A 19128-nucleotide genomic window follows, 5' to 3' on the forward strand; every position below is an offset into this window, starting at 1 on the left:
GGGCTAAAAAATCCTGAATTACTCTGAAAACATCATGAATATCAGTTTCATGCAAAGGGGCTTTAAAGTTATTAGCCGAAAAAGTCTTGTGATTAAACACATTCTTAATCGCAGATAGCGAGGAAGCAGACTCAGTTTTAGCCATTCAAAAAGTTAGGGTTTATGATTAAACACATTCTTAATCGCAGAGAGCGAGGAAGCAGACTCAGTGTTAGCCATTCAAAAAGTTAGGGTTCGTACGAAGAGAGAGATAGATAGATAGAGAGAGAGAGAGAGAGAGAGAGAGAGAGAGAGATAATAAGCAGTTCGTGTATAATGTATGTCTTAGAAAAGACTGATGATGGTTTAAAATCAGTAATAGAATGCAAGACACTAATACACATGGCATGTGCTGATTGAATACAAACTTCCAGCAACAACTATGAGGGAGGTTCAACTAAGCTGAGGAAGGAAAGTGATTTGGAAAGGAAGGTTAAGGCCCTCGTTGATAGACTATCTAGAGTTGAAAACTCTATGGCCAATATACTGGAAGGTCAAGATAAACAGACTCAACTCCTTCAACAGTTGGTGCCTGCTCAAACTTCAAACCCCGCTCTACTTGATGCTAACAAAACAGGGAGAAGGATTTTGTAATATTCCCAAATCTAGGGTCAGAATTGGGTGTTACCAACCAACTTTATACAATATAAACCTGTATATTAAAACAAATATAGAGATAACCCCTCAATTCCGGATTGTTTACAGGTTATGGTATGAAACAAGAATCTAACCTTTTAAAATTTATAACTAAATAAAATTTTATTACCTCTTTACTAACTTCCTCGTCTTATTCACTCTGACATTGCCAACTTCTGCAGCTAGGATCTCTGCAATCACTACACCAAAAACAGCCTTCTGTAACAAAAAATATGTTACAATAGGGCCCTTAAATTGTTACCTAAGGCCAAAAATACCCTAAAGTAACATAAAATTATGTTAGTTTTTTCGCTGATACCTTAGGGTACCTAAGGTAACATATAATCCCCCTACTGTAACATGTGTGTTTATGTTACTCTTGACCCCTAAGGTAATATAAAACAAGCCTATTGTAACCTAAATATATGTTACCTTAGAGTGACACGAAGTTTTTAAAAATATGGGACCCAATCTGAGCCCCACACTGTGGTGACGTTACATGATGTCGTGGCATGTGTGGGGGGCACAATGGTGATGTGGCATGTGGGTCCCATCGTGGTGACGTGACAAGTGGGTCCCATTTTTTGCTGGTATATTTTTAGTACCTATTGTAACACTTTAGTAACTAATGTAACATTTGTATGTAAGCTACTGAAACATTTACATTGCATACGGTAGCATTTTATGAAGCGAATGTAACACTTTGACACATAAAAAATTGAAAATGTGTTGTTATTTAAGCAACCCCAAATTCATCAAAACATCCAACACCAAGCCATCCAATAACAATCGTACACGATCGTTAACCACAATATTCTTAACTTAAATAATATTCTAAAATTTTTGCATGTTTGCTAACTTAACACATCTCCCTTCGAGCCAATTAGGATCGTGTTTTGCGGCAAATATATCACAAGCAGCATCTCCAGTGTATCTGTATCTCCAGTGCTTAGTGGTAATCTTTTCCTACAAAATAAAAAAATAAAAGTGTATAGGTCAAATAATAGACAACAAAACATATAACTCTGTGTATGACTGTAATTGCCCAGGAGAAGGCTTAGGTGCTAGCCAACAGTTGTTATGAATTACATAGCTCTGCCAAACCTAGTAAGAGATTGACATCCTACAGTTAACTCTGTGTATTAGGAGTCAAAAAGAATATTTGATATTCATTCTACCTGCAAAGCAGCTACATGTGTAACTTTATATATTTCTTATAAATTTATTCTTTTCTCATACTTCTGATTAGTATTCAGTTCTTTGTTTCTCTATGCGATTAGAATAGATGATGGTAACCTTGCTTTCTTATCAACTGCTGCTATCCATTTGTTGATATCCTTGTGCTGATTTTTAATAACTTTTTCAGTTTGCCCATTGGTCTTCCCAATGTGAGCCCTGTTACGTTAGGTTGTCAAGATGGGGTAAGTGACCAAAGAGCATGCTGCAATGCCATAGCAGGCTATGCATCTCATTTGCAGAAACAGAGCTTCACAAGGTAACTATTCTGTTAGCAAGTCATTTTATTTAAAAAGAATCATAGAGATAATATTTTGACAAAGACGTCCAAAAATCAGAAAACTTTGATTCTGTTGAAAGCAATTTTGTACCTCTTAAGATATCTGCTAGCAATTTTTTTTTCTGCAACCCATTTTAAGACCAGAAACCATTCTTAAAACAAAATTATACTATTAAATTAAGTCATTATTAACTTCCCTATTAAACATATAACATATACCTCTTTTGGTCGCTGACATTCTTCTTTTCAAAGTCCCAACTAGTCTGGAAAATTCTGTGAGCATTTTGATTGCTTAGTTTATTTTACAGAGCGACCTTTTACAAGCTAAAGTTTTATGTCTAAGTTCAATAATTAGAAACTTGAATTGTGATTTGCAGGCCCATAATATAAGATCAAAATATACGGAACAAGTCTTATATCTCGAAAAACAATTTCTAAACAAATGCACTTGTGATTGTTGCATATCGACTACTACCGCACAAGTCATATAAATATTAAAATAAAACTTAAAGGTACAAGTCTTATCTCCCGGAAAAAAATTTCTAAATAATCCACAACTATAGCAACAAAATAGGAATACTAGCAATACAACTAAATTTAAACAACACATTACGATACAAGAAGAGGGGGACCGGACAAAACCACAGAGGCGTGATCCTTTGACATAAGAGGGCCTTTACAAGGGAGTTACAAAGCTGTAAATTACAATTCTGCGCCTTTACAAGTACAAACAAAGGATATTTGCAAATTGCAAGGAGCATTAGTATTCATCATAGCATAAATAAGAATTTGCAAGGAGCATTAGTATCATGACAAGGGTAGACAAAAAGCAAAGTTGAGGAAAATATAGGTGGATATACCAGTATTTCTTTTCTTTTGTAGCTTTTGAACTGTGTAGCAATACAGAAGTTGAAAATTAGTCATGATTCACATGCTGATTGATACGTTACAAATGACAATAATAAGTTGATTCTTAAATTAGCCTAGTACTTTTTTAAGTAAGAGAAGGGTGAGAGTTGAGTTTTAGTAAATTATATTATACTCTTGTTTGGTGCAAGTGAAATTATTGATGACTTTTGTGAAATTAGATATAGTACCTTGGATGGTTTGGACAAAATGTCATGATATAGTCTGCACTTGTACATGTAAATGTACTAGTCCTATCATCATACGCATAGCTATATGATCTTGGACACGCACTCTTGAATATTTGTGAGTAAACGGAAGGTTAACAAGCTGTAGGCGAATTGAACTCCCCTTTAGAGAAGTACTCAGGAGTGGAAAAGGCCGTGCAGGCACTGTTACATGCACTTCCACCCTCCACCTTTAACTCAGTAGGACACCTCAAGTTCAAATCTTCAATGCAACCGGTGGATGCACATGGACCAGACCCTCCGCTAGCCTCAACCATCATTTGTATGTTGTAACCATCAACTAGACTCACATCATAAAAGTCCTGGCTACCTGACCCGAGTGTGAACTCAGCTAGTGTAGCTGGTGGTGTGGCTCCTGCACCATTACACTCAACTTGGCCTGAACCGCTGTCTGCAGTTGTGCATGAGCCCTGACCCGAAGCATCAAAGTTGCAGCCAGTTCTTCCCCAGAAGCGGCCTGACCAACCTGTTGGAGCTTGGAAGGACTAGGAAGTCCATAATTTCCGTTTACATTTTGCTACACAGTTTAAAAGTTATATAAAAGAAATTGAAGGCGGGGAATGCAGAGAAACTGTAATTATAAAGAGTGTCACTATCAGGGAGAGTCGCATTACGTTAGTAACTGACATAACTGTAGTTCAATTGATCAACAAGAAACAGAGATTTTATAAATTATCATCATAGCATGAACAGTATGAGTAATATAAAGTATCGCCATAATTAGTTCTACTCAAGTCCCCCTCAGATGATTATAACCAGAACCTAGTTACCTAAAAAAAATTCTATGTAACCACAAGAAAAAATATTAATATCTATGAACATAAAGTCTACATAAACTCAATAAACAAAGTACTAAGAGGTTTATTTGCATATATTTCCTGATCAACTTCAAGTTGGCCTTTTCTGTTAGTACGTGACAATTAATTTATATTTAATTTAGAGCTGTTAACTACTCTCATTTACTTTCAAAGTATTAAACATTAATGCAAGAGACCTTATATCATACTGCAATAGAGAAAAAGAATTGTAAGTTGAGTTTTACATACAGTGTTTGGATGTTTCCGTGCATCAGGGCAGAGTATATTGATATGGTCCAGCGCAAGAAATGATCCAAGAGCAGTAAGCAGAAGTACCTTGAGCACCAGCATAGAAGCAGCAAAAAAAAAGACTAAGAATAGTTTAAAAGGGTCCTATCCATTGATTTTTAAGACTTTAAGTGCATTACATTTCATATTTCAACAATTAAGAATGAACCCAAATGAAGAAAACCCAAATTATAACATACATATCATCAAAACTGCGGTGAGTATGTTGATGTATTGGCCATTAAAACTATCCATTTCGGTTTTGCAGTACCAAATGGGAATAAATAGATAATAATCCATATCTAGTATTATAACCTAACAAGAATCGATTGCGGAAACTGCAGCGAAGATTGTAAATTCATCTAGGCATTTAGCTAAACACGCAGCCACATGCTATCGATACACGTCTGAAAATATGGAGTAGGGAACACGGAAAATACCTATGCTAAAGAGGCTGTGCATTTACTAATTGTAATCGATGTCTACAACCAACAGTTAGGCTGTGTATTTACTAATCGTAATCGATGCCTAGTTCATAGTTGTTTAAGACACCTGATTACATACTTTACATATATGATGACAACATATCAAACAGGTAGTGGACAAATGAATAGAAAATAAAAACATAATAATATATTTTTTGAAGCAACATTCATAAACCAGTTGATAATCAACATCCAATAACAAAGAACATTAATAAAAACAAAGTATGCAATTACAGTTTACTACTACTGTTAAAAATAAACATTCATGAGATACAAATCTGACGATCTAACTACGCTTTCGGGCATCAAAGAACCAGTGGATGGCACAGAAAGCGTGTCACCTTGGTGACCAAGAAATGCAATAAAGTAAAAGACAGGAAACATGTAATAACCCCAATTTTTGGAATTTTTGAAACCCTGATGAATAGTAATTTTTGCTGATGATGTTAATTAAGGAAAATTATCAGACCACACTATATAGGAGTACTACTATATAGGAGTACTGTTATGGAAATTCTAAGATCGTATTAGTATTCCATAAAGTAGATAAGTGTATGTAAAGATTGTCTGAATCCAAATTCGAACACTTTGATTTTTTCCCGAAAATCCACCAGGTACCGAAATAATTGAGTATAAGGTAACATGATTAAAAGGATTTAAATTCAAGGATTATAAGAGAGGAACATAAAAGGAATATAAAATATTGAGAAAGGTTTAGGGGAACCCAAGTAATAAGATCCCGGGTATGATCTCTCAAACGATAAACGAGAACGAAAGCTAACGAACCGTAAAACAGATAACGACCATTAGCCAAGTAATTAAGGCACTAATCAGATGGAATTAGTGGGTTGTGACATCATCCAACCATAAGGTTTGGACAAGTGTCCTTGTGATGATGTAATGGAGGTGATGTCATCACTTTATTAAAGTTAAAGGAAGATATTTACCAAGGATTAATCCTAGCCAAGAAAATCATTTCACAAACTTTAGAATTCAAGAATTAAGCAAGCTTTCTTCTTCTCCCCACCTAAACTCTCGGTTGGTTTTCTTCAAAAACCAAATCTTAGCTTCTCTTGCTCTAAAATCACAAGGTAATTACCATAGCTTCCTTACCTACTAGTGAATGCATGGTAGAAGTTTGGAAGCCAAATTCCATTCTTAAGCTAGGCAAAAAAATCATCAAAAGTGATGATGAATAGTAACTTTCAAGAACTAATGTTAGTTTTCTTCATTTTTATGAAATGTTAAGGTTATACAAGCAAGGATCAAGGTTCTTTTAGGCATTCAAAGCTCTTGGGTTGTGTTAGGAAGCTTCAAGGAGGTATAAACAACTTTCACCTTTAACTTATAGTTTGAACTTTGAGTTTTGATGAGTTTATGGATGGATTAATGTATATATAGAAATATCCATGTATGTATAGCAAGATCCATGTATGTTAGATAGTTTGGTTGGATTTGTGGTGATTTTGGATATGAATCTTGGTTAATGGTTAATGAATCTTAAGTTATGGTTAGTATATCATGTTTGTGGTTGAAAGAGTTGGAAAACCTTGAGATTATGGACTGACTTTGCCTTGATCTAAGTTTTGTTTGATGTATTGTTGATGGTGGGGTGGTTTGTAGTGAATTGGTAAGGAATTGGAGTGGTATAAATATTGGTAATCCCGTAAACATAGTCGTCGTAATGCCCGATTTACCTTAGACTGCTTTTGTTCTTAACATCAGGACCCGTGAACTCACTGTTAGGTTTTGACCATTGCCATGATTAGATAGTTCATGTTACGAGCTTCGTTTTGATATATGGTACGCTTGAATCTGATGTACGGTTTAGGAGAAACGACCGTTTTAAGTAACGGCGTTTCGCGAACGAACCATTACCCCTCGCCTTACTTTGAAACCTTGGTTAAGGTCCTTAAATGACTAATTGGAGTATGAAACAATTATGTAAAGTGGATTAGGCAGTTGGTAGGGTACTCGCGAAAGGAATCGCCTTAAAATTCTTAATGGTTAATTTATTAAAAATGGTGGAGCCGAGGGTACTCGAACGACTTACGTGATTCGTTAAGCGTAGAAGAGACCATAAGCAAACGTTAGGGTTCAATTGGTTAAAGTCTAGTTTCTTAAGCGACCGGGGTTTAATTCCGACTTATGTTGTTGGTCATAGGTTATCGGACCGACTCTAAGCTTAAGTCTATCCGGGAACACTCAGGCAAGTTTTCTACCCGCTATACTGTTGTTGTGATGTATATATGTATATGCATTGTCTTGTGATAAATGCATGATTGTTATTAGCAAATCTTGCGATATATTAGAGCATGTTGATATGGTATATATGCATGCTTGTTTTGTAATCTTGATATCTAATTGTTGATTCAATTGCTTATAAACTGCATAATACCTATGCTAGAGATAAGCAGTAGTTGCGTATACCCTTAGTATAGGGAAACCCAAAGGTGGATATTTTCTAAACCGGGAGTCGATGTTCTCTAGTATATTATATATATATATATATATATATATATATATTTTTATATATATATATAGTTATAGTTTTCAAAACTATTAATCGAATAAGGTTTATTCGATAACTTTATTTTATTTCATGAATATTATTTTGAATATTCATTCGAGGATTTATGACTCCGTTTATTTTTAATGAATATTATTTTGAATATTCATTTGAGGACTTATGACTCCGCTTATTTACTAAATAATATTCTTTATTTTATTAAAGAATAATGTTTCGATAATCAAACTTATTTTCGATTATTTAAATAAAGATCTTACTTTCGTATAAGTATATCTTTGGTTATTTATTATTCATTTCAATTATAAGTTTTAAAACTTCTACTTCAATTATTTTAATAAGGATTACCCTTCATGGTAATATTATTTAAATAATAATATTCAGATATTTTCTAATATATCGGGACTGATTTATTTCATTAAATCAGCATTACTCCAAACATTCTTAAAAATGTTTTCGAGTCTTCAAAATGATTTTTAAAAGTTAGGGCGGATCCCAAAACTCATTTTTATATTTAAGATCTTCCTTTCGAAGGGGATTTAAATACTCGCTCAAAACCTGAGAGATCCGGCTCTGTGGTGTATTTTATATTCGCAACAAGGTTGCTGTTTTGATAAAAGAGTTTTTGATTACTTACCCAACACTCGGGAAGTAAAATTCTTGGAACAAGTTAATCCATTAACAGGCATCGCCTGGGAAATATCAGTGAGTTTTCCTTTCCAACTAGATACGACTTCTTGGTGGAGCCGTATCAACAAGTTTCTGCTTGGGGAAAGGGGGGACGAGCTTTACGTTTCAGAGTCATGGATTTCATCTGAACTAGGAGTGGCGTAAGTGGTCGAGTGGCGCCGGCCCAGCCTTATTATATTGGCCCAAATGGCCTGGAAGTTCCGCTAAGACGGTCCATTCCTTAGGATTCCAGGGTTCGGTTGACAAGTAAATCCGACTGTTCTCTACATGTAGAAAATGGTGGGGTTGCACTACTGCAACTGATCATCGTAAGTGGTCTTCCTGGCGCGGCAAACTCCCGTAATGAGTTCATCATCCAGTTGGATATTTCTGCCACACTACCCAGAGCACTTCGATAGAAAGGATACGACTGGGCGATTGTTGAGTGTTGGCAGGGTCAAGTTTTCAAAATGATGTTTCAATCAAATGAAGTATCTCGTAACTTCATTTCATATTGATGATATTTCAAAGATTGATTTTATACAAGTTATGTCTTGTAGCTTCATCTATGTGATAAACTATTTATACCTTGAACGGTGGTAGTTCAAGTAGTATTTGGAAAAGATATAAGTATATTGGAGTATCTTGTAACTTCATCTTTTCAACTTATATCTAGTTAATGATTATCTTATGCATGACAAAGATTTTCAGAAAAACGTTGAAACAAGGCTAGATATATGAGATCACCTTGCAACGATATTTTTATACAGTTATAAATTGGAACCCTATGTATATTATGCATGGAAGAGGATTTCCAAGATTTTGAAAAGTATATATACATATATACTGATTATTGTGCGACTTGGTCGCGTTAAGATATCAAACTTGGTTCATTTCTTCTTGACCAAGACTTTCATGAGTACTATGAGAATGCTCATATATTATAAATTATTATACATATTATTTCGGTGGGCTTGTTGCTCACCCTTACTTTCTTCTTTCATCACACAACAACAGATAGACAATATGAACAGGACCAAGCTCCCAATTTGCGAGCGGATAGGAAACGTTCCGCAGTTTTTTGTAGGCGTTGATGCCGCTGTAGCTGAGGTAGGAATTACTAATAGGCTAGGCTTTCAACTTCTGATGTACCAGACTTATGTATATTTATGAATTGTAATAAAGGCAAAGAATATGTAAAATTTATTCAGAAACCCTTTTTAGGTGTAATGGCTTATAATTGTGGAATAAAATGACTTCTGTTATTTTTGGATATTCATCTCTGAGACTATAACTTGTGGTGTGTGTGTATATTGTGGGGTCACAGTACGCAGTAGTTGGTTAACTGTTAAGATTAAGTATTGATAAAGGAAATGGAACTCGTGACAACCCGAATCCCCGACCCCGGATCTGGGGGTGTTACAAAACAGTAAAGCAAGGAAAGTTAAAGAAAATAAAATAAGGGTTTCATTTCATAATAAGAATACTGAATTTTGGGGATTGTATACTAAGGGGATGTATTCAATCTAAATTTTAAAGGATTGATAATTATCGATAGATTTTGAAAGATTTTTGTTGATTTCAATTCGACATGGATTTCAAGAGAGTTGATGGAAAATGTTGTAGAGTTTTGATGATTTTAGTTAAATTTTTCACAAATCCATCAAAATCTCATGGAGTTTAGAGAGATTTTAAAAGATAAAAAATGTACTAGCAAATCCATCAAAATCTACAAAATTATCAAATAAAAAAAATCCATAGAATTTTGAATACCATCAGATTTTGATGGATTTATTAAAATCCAAATTGAATACCATCTGATTTTAAAGGAGTTTTTAAAATCTAAATTGAATACCCTCAGATTTTAAAAGACTTTAAACAATCCCGGTTGAATATCATCAGATTTTAAAGGATTTTTTAAAATCCAAATTGAATACCCTTTGATTTCAAGAATCCTATAAAATTCTTTAAAATCTTGATTGAATACACCCCTCTAAGTTTGGGACCATTGGGTACCGTATCACTTGTCCCGTACTAATACTGCCCATACAACCACTAAACAGTAACAATACGAGCAATAATAATTTATAATACAACCAAAATGATAACGTTTCATATTTAATTCACTTTCTCTCTCCTGCCAATCATGACAATCCCCATCTCTTGAAATTATTCTTGTCCTCAAGAATCAACAAAATCTGGATACTTTTTTTGAATTTGCCCCAATTTTCCCAAGTTGCTCCTCTCTCATCACCTAGAATCCACTGTACCCGAATCATGACAGTAGGCATGTTGCCCTTATTAACTAGTTTCCTGTCCAGTATTTTGCAAGGCTTTGGATCCATTTCTCCTGTTTCATTGACTCTAGGTAAGTCTTTCTGAACTACCTTATGTGATCCTATCTTTTTCTTAGTTGAGACACATGAAAAATATTATGAATTTTGGCTCCAAGGGGCAGCTCCAGCCGATAAGCCACATTTCCTATCTTCTTAGAAATCGCATAGGGTCCATAATACTTGGCACACAACTTGTGATTTTTTCTCAGAGCCACACTCATGTGTCTGTATGGATGTAACTTCAGATACACCTCATCCTTCACATTAAAGACCGTGTCACTTCTCTTTTTGTCAGCAAAGAACTTCATTCTTTCTTGAGCTTTTTTCAAGTTGTCCTTGAGTAATCCTTGCACTTGCACTCTGTCTTTGACAAATTGATTGACCACTGGATCAGTGCACTTGGCTGACTGATAAATAATGAATGGTGGAAGTTGGTTGTACACAACTTGGTAAGGAGTCATCCCAGCAGATGAATGGAATGAGGTGTTGTACCACCATTCGGCCATAGCTATCCAATCAGCCCATTCATTCGGTTTTTGTCCTGTCATACACCTTAGATACATCTCAATACACTGCTTGAGTCTCTCAATTTGACCATCTGTTTGTGGATGGTAAGCTGAGCTAATCCTTGATTTAGTTCCCATCACATTGAATAGTTCCTGCCAAAATGAACTCATAAAAATAGTGTCCCTGTCTGTGATGATAGTAAAAGGTACTCCATGTAACTTGATAACTTGATTCAACACTTCTTGAGCCACATTCAGAGCTGAATATGGGTGAGTTAATGTGATCAAGTGACAATACTTGGTCAGTCTATCAATAACTACCAAGATTGTATCCTTGCCCTTAGATCTCGGCAAACCTTCCACAAAATCCATTGAAATCACCTCCCAAGCACTGTCAGGGATAGGGATGGGTTTTAGAAGGCCGGGACTAGGTACATTTTCACTTTTATTCTTTTGGCACACCTCGCACTCTTTAACAAATTTAGTGAGGTCACTCTTGAGATCAGGCTAGTAGAAATACAGTTCTGCCCTTCTTATCGTGGCTGCAATTCCTAAATGCCCCCCTTCCACACTGGCATGTATGTTGGAAAAAATTTTCTCTCTCAAATTATTATCACTGCCAATGTAGTATTTGCCCCTATGTCATTCATACAAGCATCAGTTTCAATGATGAAAGGTTTAGAGAAATCTGGAAGGGCCAAAACTGGTGTGTTTGATAATAATTTTTTGAGTCTGCAGAAGGCTTCTTCAGCATCCTTGTTCCAACCAAAAGCCCCCTTCCATGTTAGAGGTTAGCTAATTACTCCATATCCCTGCACAAAACTCCTATAGTAACCCGTGAGACCAAGAAAACCTCTCAAGGCTTTAATACTGTTGGGCCTGGGCCATTCAACCATGGCTTTGATCTTCTGATAGTCAGCAGCTACTCCTTGCTGGGAGATCACATGTCCCAGATATTCTAGTTGTTTTTTTGAAAATTTACACTTGCTTATCTTCACAAACAGTTTGTGACTCTTTAAGATTTCAAACACCGTCCTCAAGTGGTCCATATGTTCTTCTTCATTTTTGCTGTATACCAATATATCATCAAAAAAGACCAATACAAATTTCCTTAATTGTTTATCAAAAACTCCATTCATTAAGCCCTGGAATGATGCAGGGGCATTAGTGAGACCAAAGGGCATCGCTATAAATCAAAGTGCCCCTAATGATTCTTGAATGCAGTCTTGAAGATGTCTTCCTCCTTTACTCTAATCTGGTGGTGTCCACTTCTCAAGTCTAACTTGGAAAATACCTTGATGCCTTTCAACTCTGCCAATAATTCTTCAATAATTGGTATTGGTTATCTATTTTTAACAGTAATTGCATTAAGGACCCTGTAGTCTACTACTAATCTCCAGGTATTATCCTTCTTTTTCACTAAAAGTACAGGTGATGCAAATGGAGAAGAGCTGTTTCTAATCACTCCACTTTGTAATAGCTCTTTGGTAATTTTCTCAATTTCTTCCTTCTGGAAGTATGGGCACCTGTAAGGTTGTGCATTTACTGATTGGGCTCCAGGTTTAAAGGGTATACTATAATCTTGATTCCTTTCTAGAGGCAGCTCAGTGGGGTTCTTGAAAATCTCTGTGTATGACTCGATCAATTCTTTCACTTTATAAGAATTTACCACTGCATCCTTCTCATCCTCTTCAACTTTGGTTAATTGTATTAGCATATATACTTCTTCATTATTGTGACCAAATCCTTGCTTGACTTCAGATACTACAGAAATTCTTGGACTGGTAGTCTCTTGACTCAAAGTTACTCTCTCATTTTTCCTGTTAATGTTTATTTTCTGATTACAAAAATCAAAGGTAACAAGGTTTAACTGTTTTCATCCATTTTACACCTAAAATAACGTCATAACCTCCCAAGGGTATAACATTCAAATTAGTGTTAAAGTTCCTCCCATCCATAGTCCATTTAGCATATTCTACCATTCTGGAGCAGGGTATTTTATCTCCATTAGCTACAGTGACATTGAATTTATCACAGCTCCTAGTTGGTAGTTTGAGTTGCTTGACCAAACCTTGAGAGATGAAGCTGTGAGTGGCTCCACTATCAATCAGTATACTGATTCTTCTTTTCATCATTAATCCAGCTATTTTCAAGGTATGGTCCCCTCTTGAACCCATTATGGCATGAATTGATATAGTGGCATCTTCAATTTTTTTATCATCAGGTTCTTCTTCTAACAGTGCATCCAGTTCTTCGTCAATGCAGTTCTCACCATTTTCTTCTTCTAGAATCACATACAACTTCTTCTTTTTGCACTCATGCCCTGGTGCATATTTCTCATCAAAATGAAAACATAATCCTTTCTTTTTCTTCTCAGTTAATTCAACAATTGACAATTTCTTAAATTCTCCTCCAGTGGTTGGCTTATCTCCTTGCTTACCAGAATTATTGTAGTTCTTATAAGGTGAAAAGTCAGGCTTAGCTGAACTGCTGCCAGAACTTCTCAATCCTCCTTTATACCTTTTATCTAGTACCTCCAATAAAAACTCTTATCCTCTGGCCATGTTTCTAGCTTCTTGGAGAGTAGAAGGCTTGTGTGTGTACAATGCCTGGGATAGCTCTTCTTTTAATCCACTTATGAAGGTATCTACATAATATGACTCCCTCTGATGTCCTTCTTGAGCCATTACATAACTCCTTAACTCGTCAAACTGAGTGATATACTCCTCTACCTTCCCTTTCGGCACAAGCTTATTGAATTGTCCAACCAAATTTTCATATCCAACTTTTGAGAACCTGTCGCAGATTAATATAGAGAACTCATTCCAGCATAAAGAAGGCTTTTTATCTTCAATGGACCTGTACCACACATCTGCCTCACCTTCTAAGTAAATTGTAGCACATATGACTTTAGCCCTATCATCCAACCGAGGGTATAACTGAAAATACTTCTCATATTTACAGATCCATGATCTGGGGTCTTTACCCTCAAACTTAGGGAATCTACTTTTGGGGTTTTATAGCCAGTGTTGTAATGAAGCTTCCTGGTGTTAAGAGTTTTCTTGATGATTCCAGCTAGGGTAGTTCGGGTGGTAGGTGGAGTTATGATGAATATTGAACTGAGGAGGGGTTGTGATGGACATCAGGGGAGGCGTGTTAGTTGTGTTCAAAAGAGGTTGAGTTTTTATAGGATTATAGGGCGGCAATTTATAGAATCCATGTTGTGTGGACACAATATGGTTCATATTGCTAAAATTTGTTGGTTGTGGGTTGGTATAAGAGGAAATAAAGGGTGGCTGGTGTGGTGGTTGTCTGATGGCTTGTAGAGATATAAAAGAAATAGGGTTTGGCACCACTGTATTGGTAGGTAGACTAACCATGCTCATTTGAATATTACTATTTACATGATTACTCATATGAATATTACTACCAACAGGGGTAAACATAACAGAAGCAGTAGGATCATGTATAGTATCAACGTTCAAGGTACCAAATCTTGTAGGAGTAGAAGGATGGAGGATTTGTATTGTACCTGGAATAGATCTGGAACCATGTACAGATGAGCCCCCTTCTTGAAGATCTGATTGCTTCATCTTGCCTAGTTCATCCTTTTTGAGAAAGTCCAACAAGGCCTTAAAATCTTGATGCAAACCCTTATTGTCCTCAACTATCTGAGTGATAGAAGCGTCCATGGTTGCCATCTTTAGCTTAGTATCTTCTAAGGATAACTTCAGATCCTCAAGGTTATCCTCCACATCAGTCAACACCGTGTCTTGGTGCCGTACAATCTTATCTTCCATTGAACCACCGCCAAGGCCTAGCCTAGCTCTAATACCAATTTGTCACCTTGGTGACCAAGAAATGCAATAAAGTAAAAGACATGAAACAGTAAAGCAAGGAAATTTAAAGAAAACAAGATAAGGGTTTCATTTCATAATGAAAATATTGAACTTTGGGGATTATATAGTAAGTTTGGGACCACTGGGTACCGTATCACTTGTCCCGTAATCATACAGCCCATACAGCCACTGAATAGTAACAATACGACCAATAATAATTTATAATACAACCAAAACGATAATGTTTCGTATTTAATTCACTCCCGCCAATCATGACATAGCGCCATATGCATACTACAAGAAATTCGAGAGGTATATCAAACCCAAATGAAGAAAACCTGAAATTATAGAGATATTAGATGAAGTTTAATAAATTATATGTAAGTAATTTAACCTTAATCGAAGTTTAGAAGAACCATATTCCTAATTAAAGAACAGAAGTCTGAACCCCAATTCAATTGAGCCCTAATTAGAATTGTAAATTCCCAAATTTATACTCGAGATTGGAAGCGGTGGAGAAACAGAGTGACAATTGTGGTGAGAGGGATTAACCAGAGAGAGTTATTGAGAGAGAAAGTCGAGACAAAGAGGGATATTCACAATGAAAAAGAGTCAAGGGTACGTATAATGAGTAGGGTGCATGTCACAGCCGCACCGGCAATGCCAGCGTCAATTAGCCAGGCATGCCTTTTCATGATTGGAACACTTTTTTTTAATAAATTTTACAATGCAGGCAGTATTTTTGTAGCATTCCTATTAAAAATTAATCCAACCGAACTATAAATATCCAACTACAACTACATAAATTAAGAAATCTAACATAAAAAACAATCATCATCTTTGCTGACTAATTTATGACTAAGATCATATTATGAAGTTGGGAGTGACCTACACATTCACAATGACTTATACTTTTAAGCGATCTTTCACACTTTAGGTGTTTGCAAGGCTAATTGTGTAGCGCTTGAGGCTTGAAGCCCTACTTATACAAGCATAATTTTGAAAAACTTAAAGGATAAAAGTTGTAGGGATTTCAATTATCTATCCAGGGACTCTAAAATCAAGTGTATATCTACGGTTGTCATGCATCCTCTCTTTTTCTTTATTTGCAAAATACATGTATGTGTTGAAGAATACATGTATCTATATCAACATAATATATAAAAGCAAATACAATAGAGATTTATGAGAAGTAGTTGCAAAAGATACCTGGAAAAAAAATATTTAAAACAGTAAAATTCACAGTAGACATGTCAAATGTGGAATCGGGTTTAAACATTTTTACGATAGCAACTGATCAGGAGAATGAAAGCTGCGTCTAAGAAAAAAGTATTTATGTCAACAATAACCTTTCCACAAGATAAAAAAGGGTAACATAAGTAGTTCGTAAATGAAATTAAAAGTACCAAATTCTCTTACTTCGGGACAATAAAAAAGTATAGGAAAGAAACAACATTAATGACTGTACCTCTTTCCATGCTCATATGCTTGATCTAAAAGGTATGAATACTCCAATTCCTCAAAGCATTTTTGGGGAGAAGATATTGGCTCATTAAAATACACTGGCAAACAGACACGAGTTAGATCGTTTCCCATCATATCCTTGATCATAGACCAGAGACTAACCCCTTTCTCTTTTTCAACAGGATCTGGTATCTTGTTATGCCTCTCGATGTGAGGAAATCCAGAGTTTCTAGTATCAGTTTTGACATTCATGTTTTTTGCACCACTGATTTTACTTACTTGTTTATCGCAGTTCACTATTTGATCAGTACACCCAGAACTAGTGGTTGATTCTAGAAAATTATCCCGAGTGTCAAAAACATTATGTTTCCTCGTCATTTGAATCTTCATCAAGTTCTTGATTGTCGACATCATCAAATGATTCAGTGGTGTTCTATTCTGCAAGCCGAAATCATATTCTTATGACATAAAAGTAACAACTTATACAGATTATCTTCATTTATGTGTGGGTCTGTGTGCCTGTATTAAGAGAGGGGGTTAGATATATATTACATACCACTATACTTCCCACGCACTATAGCATATTCATGCTTTGAAAAGTGATATTAACCATCCTGAAAACCAGAAGTTTTAGCGTCAAAATTGGCCGCCTGGACATGCAAAAGACAGATGCTTAGCAATGTTAAAAAGATGTTCTTCCATCTTGGAGCATTCAAAATAATTCAAGAAAGTCATTAATAGTATATGCAAAGTAAATACAAATACTGAAAATTCATCTGCAGTATATGCACTTCAAAACAGAACAAGGTGAATTTAGCGAATATTTGCAGCATATTAGTAAATATATCTACTAAATTTTCCAGAGAGACCTGAGTAATAATAAATATCCAATCTTGTTTGTAGCTTTATTTATGACAACTAAACTATTTACGATTACATGCCAACTAAAATCCATAATCACTTCTTGTAGTTAACCTAAATATTATCAAAAGTCATGATTATATTCTAGCTTCAATCGCTTTTTTGTTGAATGAGTTTCAATTCCTTTTTATATGACTATAACATATAAATCTTTACCTGTAAAAGTGGCTGTAACATGGAAGGATAAAAAATCTTAGTGGAAACTTAGAAGCCCCCAAATCCTGATTACATTGTGCTCTGTTCCATCAAGCTTTTATGTTCACTATCACATAGGACAGTAGGCCCAACTACATTATTATTGAAGAACAATCATTATATGTTAGTCCTGTTGGCTCCGCTTATTTCAGTAGGCTCATTATACCGCATATGTAAAAACTTATACTAAGTTAAACTGTTAAAGTGAAAGTAGCAAGTATTCGACGCTATGGGGTGGTGATTTCGGTTAGTTGCGGGGTGCAATATTGTAGAATCAGAATTGCTTGCCAGTAAATGTCTGACCAAAACCAACACACGAATTACCACTGAGATACATTTTCGAAATCTTAGTCCAAATTATTTTTCAAGATAAATGTCGAGCAGAGAGGACCCTGCCATAAGAACAAATTCGGCAATTAATTATGGATTATTCATTGTAGATTATCATCAAAACAAAGAGTCCAGGAGACACAAATATCAACAAATACAACTATTAATATTCCAAAAGGTCCTTACCATGAACTGAAGAACCTTTGGTCATAATCACCAACGATGTTTTGGTTATTGTAACAAACAATACAACAGAAGTAAAACAATATATTTTTACAAAGGTTTGAATCAAACAACATACAGTATTTAACAACACCACATAAAGTTTTGTGATACTTGATTGAGCTAAATAACAGCTTCAAGCTTATGGAAATCGATCAAATCCTAATCCAACCCAGAAAACAAATTATATCATAAGCTCCCAATTATAAACATATTTCACATATTCCTAAACAACGAACAGTTTACTGTACTACAAGTTACTTACACTAACATATAGATTTACAAGAGCATCATTCATATATTAAGCATATATATATATAAGTCAAAAGATGTGATTCACCAACCTCTATGGACGAACATCCACATAACATGCTTCCTCCAACTCCTCTCAGACCTTTTTCCACTACCGAAACTTCTCTTATCAAAACTCGGTCCATCACTTAACCCCGGCCCTTCTTTCTCCTTCAATTTCAAAGACTCCAATGTTTCATCAACATCCTTCCAATCCTGACCCTTTTCCTTCAAAACCTCCTCCCTAGGCCGCGCATTGCCAAATGGATTCGACCCCTTAGGCTTAACAGCACCCACAACACCCCCATTGCACCTCCTCATAATCGGCACCTTTCTCATCCCTCTTCTTCCCCCAAATTAAGCTTAGCTCATAACATCCTCCCTCTTCTTCCCCCAACTCTCGTCCCTCTCGAACTCTCCCCCCTCCTTTCCCTCAAACTATCGAAAGCCCCAAACTTTCTCCACTTCTCCGCTCGATGGGTATTAGCCATTGTTTGATTTTATGAAGGATTAAAAGAAATGATTATTTTCAAAAAAAAATTATTAGCGGAAAATTTGGAAGATTCATAGAAAAAGGGGAAGAACCGATGAGCATAGGAAAAATAATATAAAGGAAAGTTGCATACTGCTATAGGTTTTGGGGTTTATATGAACCAACGATTAGGATTTATCCAAATTGTGTTTTTTTAAATTCCTCTGACAAGGTAACATATGAAGTTTTCTTAAGTGTGTCGTTACACTTGTTTTAGCGAAACAAACAAAATTCTCATTTCATTTCACAAACTTTGCAGAAAGAGCAACTGATTTTGGAGAGATGGACTGATTTACGGGCATTGGTGCTTTTGGTGAATAAATTGCTCAGAAAGCCTCAGCAGCAGCAGCTGAAGTCCCTCAACTTCCATCTTCCATCATC

General features: G+C 35.6%; 1 long non-coding RNA gene and 1 pseudogene across 1 annotated transcript; both read right to left on the minus strand.

The window, feature by feature from the left end:
• Positions 1–1408: 1408 nt before the first annotated feature.
• On the minus strand, positions 1409–15550 carry LOC141699985 (thaumatin-like protein 1; annotated as a pseudogene).
• A 1061-nt stretch (positions 15551–16611) lies between these two features.
• LOC141699986 (uncharacterized) lies at positions 16612–18521 on the minus strand. Its single transcript, XR_012566188.1, has 3 exons — positions 18269–18521; positions 16813–16906; positions 16612–16694 (listed from the first exon to the last, which is right to left on the minus strand). It is a non-coding gene; the product is annotated as an uncharacterized LOC141699986 (long non-coding RNA).
• Between the last annotated feature and the right edge of the window lie 607 nt (positions 18522–19128).

The sequence above is a fragment of the Apium graveolens genome, unplaced genomic scaffold, assembly GCF_009905375.1.
Source record: "Apium graveolens cultivar Ventura unplaced genomic scaffold, ASM990537v1 ctg1608, whole genome shotgun sequence".
Taxonomy (NCBI): Eukaryota; Viridiplantae; Streptophyta; class Magnoliopsida; order Apiales; family Apiaceae; genus Apium; species Apium graveolens.